At 28.1% G+C, this 15,671-nt stretch overlaps 1 pseudogene; it reads right to left on the minus strand.

The window, feature by feature from the left end:
* Positions 1-12,342: 12,342 nt before the first annotated feature.
* LOC145836419 (ATP-dependent RNA helicase DHX8 pseudogene) lies at positions 12,343-15,387 on the minus strand (annotated as a pseudogene).
* Between the last annotated feature and the right edge of the window lie 284 nt (positions 15,388-15,671).

The raw sequence follows: 15,671 nt of genomic DNA on the forward strand, positions 1-15,671 counted from the left end.
GTTTAAAGTTATAGGCAAACATTTAAAGACATTTCAACTGTTTTTGTTACATTATGACGTCATAATCAAACAAAATATGCAAATTTTGTCGATAAAATTATGCTTTTTAGAAATTTAAAAAGCATAGCTTGTTAATAACTTTAATTAAAAGCTTTTATTGTTATAGAAAACATTTACTTTTAAATTTAAAAAAAACTTCTTACTTACCTTTAAAGATTTAAATGATGTGGTACTGGTATGTATATTAGCGTGATGTTTGATGTCATAATTCATTTAGTTATAAGTGTTTAAAAAACCCTTAGATAATTATTCAATTAGCATAACAACAAAATAAATAACGAAATATTAAAAAATTATAATGTTATATAGGCAAGATAATTTTTTATGGCATAATTAAGTCGATGATTGCCAAATAAAGATTATATTAATATAAAGAAATAAAGAATATTGCAAAATAAACGAACAAAGAACTGTACCATTTAGGTTTAACACTTGACATCACTGAAAAATGACTGATACTTTTAAAAACAATAGTTTAAAAAAAACTGTCAAATGATTGATAAAATCTTAAGGATTATATTTTTTAAATAGTTAGGTAGACATAATACTCATGAAGACACAAAAAACTACCATTTAAATTTCTGTAAAAGACATCTGTTCTACTAAAAATTCTATATGATTATGGTTTCTCAGTGAAAAAGTAATTGATCTTTCATTAGAAACATTCCATTCACCGTCAATTTCACAGTCTAGTATAGAATCTGTATGCAAATTAAGCAAATCAGGTTTAGTTGGGCCTTTCCACTTTAACTTACTTCCATCTTGAACTCTCATGAGGTGGTCCATCTTATAAGTCCCATCATCATTCTACCTTAACATGTTGCAATATACCATGTATCTAATGACCCTTCTTTAGTTAACGTGGTATAACAATGCCCTACCACAATGTCTTCATTTTTTTCTTTTTGGTAATTGGAAGAAGATGCCCCTACAACTAGTGCTGCATAATGAACACAGAGACTGAGAGCACTCCTCATTTTCTGCAATAAGAGCACATAAATTTAGGAGTCTTTCCTCATAGTTATTACCATTTACTTATAAAAAAATTCTGAATTGTACAACACTTCAGACTTGTGTGACTCTCTAAAGTAAATTAACTCATTAAGAACAATAACTTCATTTTGATAAGGATAAGAGTTTAAGATAGTACGCAGCTCTTCAACGCTCACTAGAGGCTCACCCCAGCTTTTACACAGTTTGAGACGCTTTTGCCCATATTGATCCCTTTTCTTCCCTTTTAAATTTTTTCTTTTATTTGTTTTAACTTCAAAGCAAAAATTTTCAATAGCTAGGCAAAAAATAACATCACAATTTTAATTTAAAATCTTTTGAAACAAAAATATCTATTATTTTTCATGCCAATGCAAACCCAATTGATAAAAATTCCTGCACATTTTCAACATGTCACTAGTCTTTATTGTGTTAGATACTAATAAATATTTTTTTTTCTATAATGCTATTTAGATTCAAAAGTCTTACACAAAATTAACATGACTTATTGTGACTTATAATTGACCACATTTTGTACCTTATTTATTTTTATGCATCTTCAATACTCTTTAAGCTAGTTGGAGTTTTATTTTATCAGTTCTATTGTGACTTTTTGAACAAAATTTTGTCAGTTCTTTAGTGATTTTGACTTGGTAGACTTAAATATTTTAGTTATATAGCAACTTTGTGGACTTAAAATTTGTCAGCTCTGTTTTGACTTTGTTGACTAAAATTTGTCAGTTCATTAGTGACTTTGTGGACTTATCATTGGTCAATACCTTTCGTGGTTTACATTTAAATCTCCCTATGGTTTTATCAATACAACACTATGTTGCTGGATGGTTTTTTAACCACCTATGTCTTCTGTTTATGGTTAAACTTCAAGGGCTTTCAAAATGAAAATAGTAAAGTGAGTATTGCTTCTTAAAAATTAAATGCAAGCTTTTTTGTAAAATTTCTCTAGATCAACTGTAAAATAAAATGCACTATAAAATGACAAAACGAGACATATTAAACAATGTGAGGTAAAAGTATGATAATACTGCCTTAAAAATAAAAGGTTATACATACAAGTATATTAGTTTAAATAAAATACTTTTTTAGTTTTATTTACTGTTATCTAAAAGACTGGTGATTCTTTGCCTTGAGGACACCATGTGTTATAGTGTAGTGTACAACCACACTAAAAACTATAACTAATTTTGAACTTAACTTAAAATTAAATAATACTAAAAAGTGTTCTACACTACTTATAAAACTAGGCATGACAATCGGTTAGTATACTTCATGTTCAAGAACATATCAAACACTTAATAATAATGAGCATCATGCTTTCGAAAATACTTTTAATGTGGTCAAAACTTTTACACAACAGTTAAATCTAACAGGAATAAACTATGAACATGTATATTTAAAACAGAATTACCTACTTTGAACTAAAATCAAAAAATCAGTTCTCAGTAATAAATATTATTAAAAAGAAATTTTTACAATAAACAATATAATCGCAAATATATTTACTTCTGTAATTCCAAGTGGAATCATCACTGCAATGACACTGTGGCTAGTTTTAATAACTATATGTTAAAAATTAATGTAAACCTGCTTTAGATCAACTTGCTTTCCGGTTGACTTATTTTATTACATTTGATGTTCAACTAAATGGAGCAGTAGTGAAACTGATATTACACTACATAGTTACTTAAAAGTTAAAAAAAGTACGCGTTAATATAGATATATATAGAAGTATTAGAAATTAAAACTAGAATTTTTTTCTAAATTTAATATTGATAGCTACATAAACATAAAAATATAAAATCTAGCAATCAGACAAAAAGTTAGTAGTGTATAGGCCTTAAATTTTTGTTATTTTAGACTTATCATTATTACTAAACTTGCTTACTACATAGGTTTATTTTGGAATTAATAAACAATGAACTTTACCGCACGACCAACAACAACAGCATCCAAAGCAACCTACGACCGATTTCGTCCTTTTTAGGACCTATCAGGCAGGCATAGTTGCGAGAAACCACTGTTGTGATCTTAGTCAGGCGGGCTTAAGTGCATATGCACTAAAGCAAATGCTTGTGGGTAAAGTCCGAAAAAATTGTAGCAGCCAAATCCTTAAAGCCCAGCGTCTAAGACAATGTGAGATTTAAGTCTCTACGCTCGTTTTAATCTGTTTTTTCCAGTAGTTTCTTAAATTAAAACAATTTGCGAAAAAAAAAAAACATTAACTAAAAGAATAAGAAGCTTCATATAATTTCAGTTTTTATATGATTTTTAAACTGAATTTTTTTTATACATAATTAGCTGTTTAAACTTAATATGACCACTACTTACTCATATAATTTGTACTTTACTGCGAAAACCAACAACTTGAATACATATAATGCTTTAAAATGAAACCGATATAAAAAAATATTTAACTGTTTAATTTATGTTTTTTTGAACAACCAATTATTTTTCGATTATTTTTTTAGCCAATAGACAAAGCTAGTCAAACATTCAATGAATATAGAATATAAGAATTCTGGTTAAATGGCAACATAATAGTCGTATGAGTTAAAACAAATATCTAACATTATTTTTTTTCAAAAAAGAAACTAAATAAGAGTTATCATTTTGTGCGTTGTGAAAGAGCAATCAGTGCAGATATCAACCCACAGTTTCCGATATTACTTTGCAAAAAGTCAGTTTATAACACCATTATAAGCAAGACATTTTTAATACATTTAGTTGCGCTTACGAACTTAATCCTATTGTTTTTGTGATCCTTTAAGACTTCAAACAAATTTTTTTCATAAAAAACTTCAATGATAAAATTTTGACTAGCTTTTGCCTATTTTATAGTATTCCCTCACCTTTTAAGTTTTGAAAAATTTTGTATAATTGTGCAAATACTATTTATTATTTCAGAATCAGTTGTGATCAATAGTATTAATGTATGACAAAAGTTCTAAAAAAATATAAATAGTATAAAAAAGCGTACAGAAAATATTAGTTTTGTTTAAAGAAAGTTATTAAACCATTAACGTAGTTTAAAATTCTACAAGAATAATAAAGTTCATTGACTTACCTTAACAAATTTACACAGTTATAAAATTAATACTTAGAAACTTAAGTTTTCTTTAAAAAAATTTTTAGATTGATACGGTTACTCTTAGCTAGCTAAATATAACTAAATAAAACATTGCCTTCTTATCAGATACAGTTAAATTTCAAATACATTCTTAATAAGGTGAAAACTAATTAGGAATGTTTAAGAATTTAAAGCATAATTTTATTTTAGTTATACTTAGTTGCCTGTCTTTGACACAAAAAAACCTGCTTTAGACTTTTATTTGCTTACGTATATACGTAAATACGTATGTACGTGTTAAAAATTTTAACAAAAATTCAAGCATAACTATTAAAAAGGTTCATTAATAAAACAAACTGACATCATACCTAGCAAAAAATACAAATACGTAATAAGTTAATAAAACTTTCATAAGTTGTAGGAAATGCAACATGTTCTGAAATTTTTTCAAATATAAGTGGTTATAAAATTGCCTGAAAAAGTCAATTAGTCAAATATATCCGGTTTTCCCTTTTTTTTAGTAAAAAAATTCTTTAAAGTTTTCTAGTGTAGTAGGAACCCTGCATAATGATTTTATTACTTTTCCTAAACTTTTTGATACTTCTAACTCCATTGACACAAAAAATACTCTACAGATAAAACCATAAAACACACAAGATTTTACAAAGAACAAAACCACATATAAAATATTATAAGTTTAAAGACCACATATCATTAACAAACTTACAAAGGAGTACTGAGTACTTTCGGATATAAAGTCATTTTACATTGATATTAGTTATAGCAAAAATAAATAAAGAAAAACAGAAACATTTAATACTCTTACTTAAATGAAGTAATTTACTACTTTTTGATTATTAAATTAAGTATCATAAAACTCTAAATATATTTTAATTTAAACTAGGCTGTGTTTTTCATCATGAAGCATTTACACTTTTTGAGCATAATTGACAAAAACAACCCTGTGTTTATTTTCAAATCTCAAGAATAAATTGTGTTTTTGTGCAATGTACAGTGCAGTTTGATCAGTAAATTACTTAAAAAATATTTTAGCATGTACAGAAAACTTTTCATTATACTAAAGTTGAATCACTTTACTAAAACAGTATTAACTTAATTACAATAATACTGTTAAATATCTTTGAAAGATAAGAAAAAATTGATCTATTTTAGCTGTATTATTTTTGTAATTATATTTGAGTTAGAAGTTTGTATTAATATTTCATTATAGTAATACCATAGTCGAATAGTTGATACGACGCGTCAGTTTATAATTACAAATTAGAACTAGAACTTAAAAAAATTCTTACTTAAATAAGTGCAGTATTGTGTTTTAATATGATGTAATTTACAATTTTTACATTTCTTAACAAACAAAACTTTGCTACACTCAAATTATTTTCATGCGAAACAAGTGTAAGTAGTATTGACATTATTTATGAAAAAAATCAATTTTTATTCAAAGCAATTAGACTAAGATTTTACTTAATTAGACTAAGATTTTAATTTAAACAAATATGTAGTGTAGTGCAGCGTTAGTTTTTTTAAACAGACTCGTGTTATTTTTTTATGATGAATTTAAAACTAAATCACCTAATCTAAAATATTTAAAAAATTTTCGTACAGTAGTTTATTGAAAGCTTTTATAGTCTTTAGTTTTGTCTATTCTTTAGTATTTTTGTCACTTCAGTCTTAAATTAGCAAAAAGATATAAATATAAAATTAAGGTTTGTTAATTTTGATTAAAAGTTTCACGCTAGAGTAATTTTAGTCTACACGCCTTGATTGACAAATGCAAACCATGTTGTTATACTCAAAATTTACTTATACTAACGTTATATTTAAAAAAGTAAAGGACTTAGTTGTTTTAGATTCTTTATAAGAAAGTCGCCACAAAATTGTACACACATGAAATATTATTAATCTGAAAAAAAAACGTTTATTCAAAAAAAATATTCTCAAATTCTGGAAACTGTGGTATATGATATAATAAAACTTTTTTAGAATATATCAAAATTATCTCAAATATACACTTAATAAAACTGATTTTTTTATGTATGGTATAACACTTTTTAGAAAATGTCATACAAAAACAATTAACAAACTATCATTTAAGTTTGGTTAGTGTAAAAATATAATATCAATTTTTTAAAGATTATTAAATATAAAAGTGTACGAAGGGTAAATACACCAGTTTTATAAATAGGAGAATTGATTTAGAAAAATATTTATTTAAAAGTATTCTCAATTACTTAAAGAATAACAGTTATTAGAATAAAGTGTTTACATTAAACTTGAATTTTAAATTGTTTAATTTTATACAAAAAGTTATTTTACACTTTACAACACAAAAGTTAATGTATGTGTTTTTATAATATCAAGTGATTTTTCTTTGAAATTCTGAAAACAAAAGTGAAAAAATTGTACAACAAACCAATTCTAAAAGTAAGTGTCTTTGGTTCTAATTTAAGAACAGTTCTACAAAAACGTTCTCACTTATTTTATAAATAGTAAAACAATTTAAACGTAGTGTAGATAATGAAAATTAATTTTATAGTATTTAATTTAAACAAAAGTTTAATTTACTATTTCAAAACACAAAACTTACATTTAAAAGTTTGTTAAATATTTTTATTACAAATTATTAAAATGATTACTTATTGTAATAAAGTATTTTACTGATAATTGCAAACATCTGTGACAGTACATTCTTTTCCTGCATAAAAGAAATCCTTACAGCTGACAACTTTTGTTTCAAAAAAAGTTTTTCCTTTTCCACCTACAAGGCACCATTCACCATTGTTCTGTTTTCTGTTTAAAAAGTTTAATGTTTAAAGTTGAAAACCTTATAAAAGTATTTGAAAACTTATAAGGGTACAATTAAGTTCAGCTAGGCACAAACCTATAAGCTCGTAAAAAATATTGATAAAACTTATTTCAAAAATCTTAGGTCATACATAAACTTTACTATAAAAGATGATTCTAAATGTTTTATATCCAGTTTACACAAAGTCTACACTAAAGTCATAATAATTTTAAACTATTACTATGACGTCACAACAAAAACTAACACAGGGTTGATGCACAATCTGACGTAGGCGCGCTCGTGGCGGTCACCGAAACCGCTGTGTTTCGACTTGATGCTCCTGCAAGTCTTCCTCACCCAATCGTTGTTTGCTTTGTCACAGCTCAGCCTTCTTACGTGGCACCTGCTCACCGGCAACCACTTGCTCCACCCCCGCTGACGTCATCACCCGTTGTTTGTTGTCGTGACAAAAGTCGTGACGTGTACTCAATCGTCTTGCGGTGGATTACGTTGTCAATGTATCCGAGCTTCTATAATAAATTGATAGTTTTAAAACAATTAACTTTATTAACACTCATAGTCGTTTATGTTTTACGTTATAGAAATGAATTTTTTATATTTTGTGTTTCACTTTGTTTTCCAATAACTTTACTTATTTAAAACTGATTAAGACATTTTGTTAAAGATTAAACATGACCTATCAAAATACTACAAAAACTTTTATTAAAATTGTGTTTATATAGTACTATTTATTAAAATATACTTGCCAATTGTTTGTCGTAGGCATTTTGGACCAGCACTTGCATTGTAACTGCTTGTGTTTTGTTGTGTAAGTTCTTTTTCAGTGCTTTATCAAAAATACCATACTGTAGGTTGAAGGAAAACTTATCAGCCTTGCCTTGCATTGAGACTTTCTTTATTCTGGCAAGAGTGAGACTAAAAGTGCAGCACAAAACAAAAGAGTAAAGTAAAAAATTCATGATCTTATATAATCTATATAAATTACTTATTATTTAACAAACAAAAAGTGTAGTTTAAATTTTTTAAATATATTTTAGTACTTTATTTTTTTTGGTAGCCTATTAGTAATTAAACAACAATTTGAATTATAAAACTATAATAATTCATACAAAAAAACGCTAGTTTGAACAAAAAAATAAGTACTTAGATCTAAACTAAAAATAGATCTCTTCAAAACCTTATCAAATATTGTATAAAAAAATTAGCCTTCAATTTAAACTTGATTTTGAACTACTAACTTAACTGACTTTTTGTTAAAAAAAACAAATGTTTTTGTTTATTATATGTCGTTGACAGTTATTGTAAGGCTATAAATATTTTACAATTTAAAAAAATGTTTAAGTTTAATTTCAAACAGACATATATTTTATACTTAATGCTTATTTTAGAACTATCTGAGTACAAAAAAAAGTAAATTTATTTTATTCAAAAGCATAGATTTTTTTTCTTATTAACAAACCAAAACGCCTATAAAACATTTGTAAACTATGAGAATCTAGATTAGCTAGTTATTAATACAAAAGTTGTATAATAAATCAGTATAATCTAATTTGTTATGCAACAGTTCAGTAATTAAAATAATGGAGAGTATAATGTTACTGAATAGTAATTATAAAATTAGCTGTTCATAACTTTAATCATTGGTTTTAAGAAACAATGATTTAAAACCCAAAACTAATTATGAGATTTGATACTATAGTTTTAGACAAAGTTAATCTTGTGATGCTATAAAATTTCAAATACAAAAACTCTTTTAAAATGAGTATTTTTAGTTAATGTTTAGAAAAACATTGTACAACAACAGTGCTTCATCTTATTTGGTTTCAAAGTTTATACAACAAGTGCTGCTCTTATTTAATAATGATGATTAAACGTATGCTTGTCATTTCTGTATCAACTTTAAAAATGTAATCATTTCGATACAACGTATACTTTATTGTTAATGTTGTTATTAACTATTTCGCATAACTTACAAAGCTCTTTTATTTCACCTTGTAATTTTTTTATTTGTAAATCCTTTAAAAATGAACTTGTTACTGCTCTGTATACAAAGACAGTTGTTTTAGTTTAAAATATTTAAAATTGTGAATAATGAATGTTACAAGAATAAGATTTGATAAAAAATTTCTTTATCAGTATTTTTATTAGCCTATAACTAAACATAATTATAATCTTAGTAAGAAAAAGAAATAACAGCTCACATTTTTATACTTTTCAGATTAAATCATAACAAATTATAAAAACATTTGTCTGTAGACTTCGTAATTCTTAAACTCACAAAATAAAAAATTTTTTAATAAATAAAAAAAACTGCAAAAACTTAAATGTAAATAACTTTTTATATGTTTTATGATTATTTGTAGTAGTTTAAGTGAAAACATTATGTTTTTTACAAAAAAAAAAAAAAATTAAGTAATTTTAACATAACTTAAAAATGTACCACAACAATACATGCTAATTGTAAACAAATTTAAGTATTATTGTAAAACTTTTTATTAAAAACGAGAAAAACAGTTACAGTTTAAAGTTTTTTTATAAAAATAATTGAAATCAAATATAGGACATGCTGTATTAACAAAAATGTTTTATGTTTAAAACTAAATATATGGGACATTTATTTATTATTATTAATAGTAGGATGAAAAATGAACGAACAACGCGTTTGTTATTACAAACCAGACAAATATTGATAATGCGCTCGCGGGATTCGAACCCACGACTGCTCGTTCTGCGAGAGTGGCAGACCGCATCATAATGCTTCGACCATCCTGCCACACATTTAAATTGACTAATATAAGTATATGTAGGTATCAAATAAAAATATCTAGCTAGGAACACTATTTGTTAAATTTTGGTAAAACACTTAGCATAATTTGTTTTTTATTAAGTATTTTAACATTTATTTGTTTTATCATTTATAACAAGTTATATAGCATAGTTAGTTTAAGTAGTATTTTTTAATAATTTTATAGTTATTATGGTTATGAACTTAATCCTTTTTAATGCATAAATTATACTATTAATACAACTTTATACTGTGTACAATATTGTTTTGTAGTAAGTTTTGTATTTAATTTTCGTAGTAAGTGTGTAACAAAACTATATTTTTTGTAGCTATAAAAACATCAAGTTTAGTATATTAATCAATGGAATCCTAACATATTATAGCTTTGTTTAAAGAATTAAAAAAAACAAGTCAGTACCAGTTAGGTTATCTTGCAAATACACAAATATTATATTCGTCAGATATATATAAAGTATAAATATACAGATAAAAGGTCATCATATTAGCTTCTGACAGTCGCGTTATCTACTATTACATGGATTCGAACTCACAACTTTTCGATTGTGAGTTAGAAGAATAAAGGTTGAGCTAAACGACTGACAAAAATATCTGATTATCAAATTTACATCTGTTCGAAATATGTCATTAAAATAATGCAAGTATGTTAGAAAATACTGGAATAAAAAAGTTTTATTGTTCATTTTTACATAGTAACAACGTTTATGTACTCAACATCTATTTAAAGTTAGCGAATAATACTATAACGTATTTTAAAAGTTAGATTACAATTTTTATATTGTTGCAAACTATGACTTTTTCGTTCAATTATCTTAATCATTACTAATTAAAGCTAAATTATATTTAAATATGTAAATTTATTCATTAAGTCTATATTACTCTAAAAAGTTTCGATAATTAGAAAAACTAAAAAAGATAGTTATAAATAACTAAAGCTTCTATAATCTGACAGAATTAAGATGTAGATTGAGACGTGTCACATGTTTAAATAATAACTATAAATATAATTGACAAAGGTACGTATATGAAATATCGTACTTTAAAAACACTTGTTAGAAGTAATGTGACAAAAAGATATTCCAACGAAGTTAGAACAAAACAAAATATTAGGACAAAATGGTGTAGTTATTACTACACATTAAATATTAAAACCATTTTTTGCATGTTTTTAAAGTCAAATTCTTACAGTTTTGTTTTGTAAAATATGATACAATGTTTTTTAAACTTTTTATAATATTGACCCTTTGCGGGTCTGTCACTTTGCTCACGGGCCAGTCATTTTCATTTGCGGGCCAGATTTTATTAAAATTTAAAAAACGGTCGGCGTCCGGTCATTATCACTCTGCGGACCGGATCTGGCCCGCGGGCCGTATGTTGCCTACCCCTATCTTATAAGTATAACTGAAAACTTGAATTTTTTATTTACTTTAATCGTACCATTTATAATCTAAACACATAATTTAATTAAAACAAAAGTTCTTACTCCCTGACAGCATTGATTAGAAAAGTGTCTTCCGCAGACTTCAGTTATTTCGTATAATTGCAGTGTTAAAAAAAAAAAAAACTTTTTATCTAAAACTTGATAGAATAAGCAGTGATAAGCACGAAAAAATACAATTTGTTAAAGCAGATCCTTACTGCAAATTTATAATATAAAAGTTTATTCATATAAAGTTTTAAAATACTTTGTTGACTTCTTAGCTCAAAAACTAGCAGGTCTGTGGCCATGGGCCAAATTTGGAAAACAAAGATATTCGCCGACTTATCCTTTGACTCAAAATATCTGACTTAACTTTCAAAGTATCGTAAACTCAATTATGTATATCTGTTCATTACAAATTGCAGATTATCTAAGGGATCTAACTCCTGACTCCGAAACGCTAGAATAGCTATCGAAGCTTGCCTAGCTAACCGTAAAGAATTTTGACAAATGTAAGTAAGACAGGGATAAATTAGGCAAGGATGTGGAAGGTTGTAATTATTTGCTTATTCATTATCAAAACATCTATCCGTTTTATTTTTTTACGAAACTTATGCTTTACATTTGCATATTTTTGAACAATTAAATTTTAACCATTTGATGTTTAATCAAATTTATGGTTTAATGAAGGTATTTTATAGAATAGTATTTTCATAATAAATTAAATATCTGCTAAGTCATATAACTATTCTTAAAGTTAGTAGTTAGAGTATTAAGGTCTAGAAGTCTAATCTGTAAAAAATATAATAAACTATAAAACAAGATTGTTTTTACTACATCTTGTTATATGATAATTGTATTGTTATAAAATATAAAACTAATTTTATTTTCTATGAACAATTGTGTAATTTATTAAAAAAATAGACCTAAGCAAAACACTTAGTTTCAATAAATCTTACGTTTGAAAATTAACAAACTAATAAATAATATACAAAAGAAAAACTATTAAAAGTTGTTAGCTTAGAGATATTAATTGAAAAACCTTCTTTTGGACTTTTAAGTATGATACAATTTAAAATTTGGTCTAGATATTTTTAATAAATAACAGTTTAGGTTAGTTTAAATATAAATAAACAAAATACACACTATTTTTTAAATCAAAAGTTTTTACTGAGATGTAGGTCCATTGAAGTTCTCCAAGAGTCTTGTTGTTGATTTCTTATATAGAATGGATTCATATTTATCGCCTCTTTGCTCAACTGCGTAGGGTCGCCAGCTTTAAAAAGCCTTGGTGCAAACTCTGTTAGCCACCGGCCGTCCACAACAGTTAAATCGCGCATGTATTCCTTGTTAGTTAAAATGAGCTTGTTGTACACAACGTATTCGGGCTGGCTGAGAAAAAGCGAGCTGCTAGGATGAATGTGAACTATTTGCTGGTCAGTAAGCTTCCTGTAGTTCCCATTCAGATCTCTTTTTGCTGCGTTACGAAAGTAGCCACTGCAAATAGCTTTTTGAATCAATACAGTATTGTTGTAACCAGCCTTGATAATATTAAGCTTGAGACGATTCATTATGCCTAGCAACTGTTTTCTTACATCCTGTGCTCTTCTTAAACTCCTTGCTTGTACAAAGTTTTGAGAGCACCAACTTTTGCTGCAATTGTTAGCCTTCCAAAAGTTATAGACACACAACAGTGTTATCAAGTCTCCTTCACTGCGATGAAAGCCAGCCTTCATATGATCAGCTTGATCTTGTTTGTTTTTTGGTCGAGAAAAAATGTTTCGCTGTGTAAGCATGGACACAATAGTCAACATTTCGTCACTACACCCCAATTGAGATGACATGATGAGCATTTTCGACACCGTGGGTTCGAGCGGAAACTCCGCCATTCCGCGACCGAGTGTTGTTATCAAACCATTTTCGTCGAGAGCACCAATTTGATTCAGTTGTTTCTCAGCGTTAGCTAAAGCGTGGGTTGGAGGCATATCCATGAAGTCGAACGATCGCAAGTCACTTATCCCCATTGCTTTTAAACTTAGAACAGTCTGAGTAAGGTTAGTTCTGTGCATCTCTGGTATGGGGGTTTCTGACATTTCATTTTTAAAGTACTTTTCAGTGTACAGCCTGAAGCACTTTCCGGGTCCAGTTCTGCCCGCTCTTCCGGAGCGTTGAGTTGCTTGAGCTTGGGATACGGGAGTCACCTCAAGTTGGTCAATTCCTTTCCTGCTGTTGTACTTCTTCTGCTTAACAAATCCTGGATCAACAACGTAGTATATACCATCTATGGTCAATGAAGTCTCAGCTATGTTTGTTGCAATAACAACCTTTCTGCTGCCTGTAGGCGCTGGCTCGAAAATCTTTGTTTGCATTTCCGAGGGAAGCGCAGAATAAACTTGCAATATAATTAATTTAGGCGCATCTGATCCAAGTTGCTTCATTCGCTGACAGAGTGTTTCGCAAGCACTTTCTATTTCCTGTTGACCAGTCAGAAACAATAATATGTCGCCTGGAGGTTGTGTTAGGTGAATTTGCATAACTGTAGCTAATGATGCATCTAAATAATCTTCTTGAAGTTCCTTTACATGTATTACATCAACGGGAAAGGTCCTACCAGGAATGGTAAAAATTGGAGCTTTATCGAAATACTCAGAAAATTTTTTAGCGTTTAAAGTTGCAGACGTTACAATCACTCTCAGCTCTGGTCTTTTAGAAACAGCTTTTTTGAGCAATCCAAACAAAACGTCAGTGTTGATCGTGCGCTCGTGAGCCTCGTCAAGCATGATCACCGAATACTGAGACAAATTGGAATCAAAAAGGCTTTCGCGAAGCATCATGCCTTCAGTCATGTACTTGATCTTTGTCTCTAGACTTGTTCGATCTTCAAACCTGATTGAGTAGCCAACTTCCTTGCCCACAATGCAGCCGACCTCTTCAGCGACACGAGTGGCGACAGATTTCGCAGCAACGCGGCGCGGTTGGGTGCAACAAATTTTACCTTTCAACGCGTACCCTTCTTCAGCTAAATATTGAGTGATTTGAGTCGTTTTTCCGGAACCTGTTTCTCCGATTACAATTAAAACTTGATTATTATTAACTGCTTCTAAAAGTTCTTTTCTAAGCTTGTAAATTGGTAAACTGGTTCTTTGTACTGATTTTGACATACTAGTTTTATTGTTATGGGAAGCTTTTCCGTCAACAGGTTTTTTCAATTCGAGATACTCTTTATTAATTGAGTTTACTTTGTTCACTTTAAATTGATTGCTACATCTTAAATCTGGCCATAGGTCATTCCATGACTTTTCCATCTGTGTTAGTTTTCTCTCTAGTTGTGCTTTATTCTGTTTAATTATTTCATTTCTGTATTCCATTCTAAGGGTTTTTGCTTTGTGTATCATAACTGGTTTAGTCTGAAACTTCAGTTGTTTAACTACTTCAGCTGGTTGAGATTTTAAAACCTTTCTTTTCTTACTTTTTAAAATTGGCGAGATTCCGTTAGCTAGTTCAACCTGTGAATCTTCGTCATCACTGATAACTATTGTTGAAAGTTCTGTTTTTCTACTAGTTTCTTCATCGTCGCTAATAACTATTATCTGATTATGCTTTCCTGTGTTTGAACTTTCATCGTCACTTATTACTATTGCCTGAATAGCTGTTTTTGTACTTAAACCTGGTCTTTTGATTGAAGCATGGCATTCTGCTTCATTCGTTTGACTATTTTCAAACAATTCAGAATATGAAGTATTGTCGGCTTTTTTACTTGGATTAGAAATATGTGAATTTTTTGTTCTGCCGTGAACTGAACATTTTTTACGCTTGTATGTATGTTTTATTGGTAATCTAGATCTACTACGTTTTGCTGAAGTCCTGTTACATCTGAATGAAGATTTTGTCTCATTGTAAACCTTTAAGTTGTTATCGCTACGCCGTTCCTTTTGAGAAGTAGGAGATACTTTCTTAGAATCTTTATTCTGATTTTTTCCTTTTACTCTTCTCACAATCGCATGAAGGTTTTGATAGAACCAATCCTCCCAAACAGCTCCATTTTGTCTCAATTTTTCTCTGAACTTAGTGAGCTTGTGTTTGCAAGCCATATGAACAACATATTTCGCGATTTCTACGTCATCAATGTTTTTTTTATTCTTAAGTTCTGTGCGAATCTTGGAAATAAGTTGTTTTTCTTCAAGTTTAGTTACATCGTCCATATTTATTATTAAATATTCTTATTAACCTGAAATAAATCATTTTGTTTAAAGTAAAAAAAAAAAAAAGTTTTATGAACTTTTTAACTATAAGTAAGTAAAAAAGTATAATCGTGTGAAGCGGAAACTTAGCTAGCTCAAAAAACTTACGAATCTGAAAAAAAAAACACATCAGGAATGACGCGTAAAGACGTCATAGCGGGAACAGAGCAATTTTAACTACCTCTAATATTATTTAATTTTATATTTAAGTATGCAGTAATGTTAAAAATTCAAAAATAATTTGA

Source organism: Thalia democratica, chromosome 5 (genome assembly GCF_965202585.1).
Source record: "Thalia democratica chromosome 5, ktThaDemo2.hap1.1, whole genome shotgun sequence".
NCBI lineage: Eukaryota > Metazoa > Chordata > Thaliacea > Salpida > Salpidae > Thalia > Thalia democratica.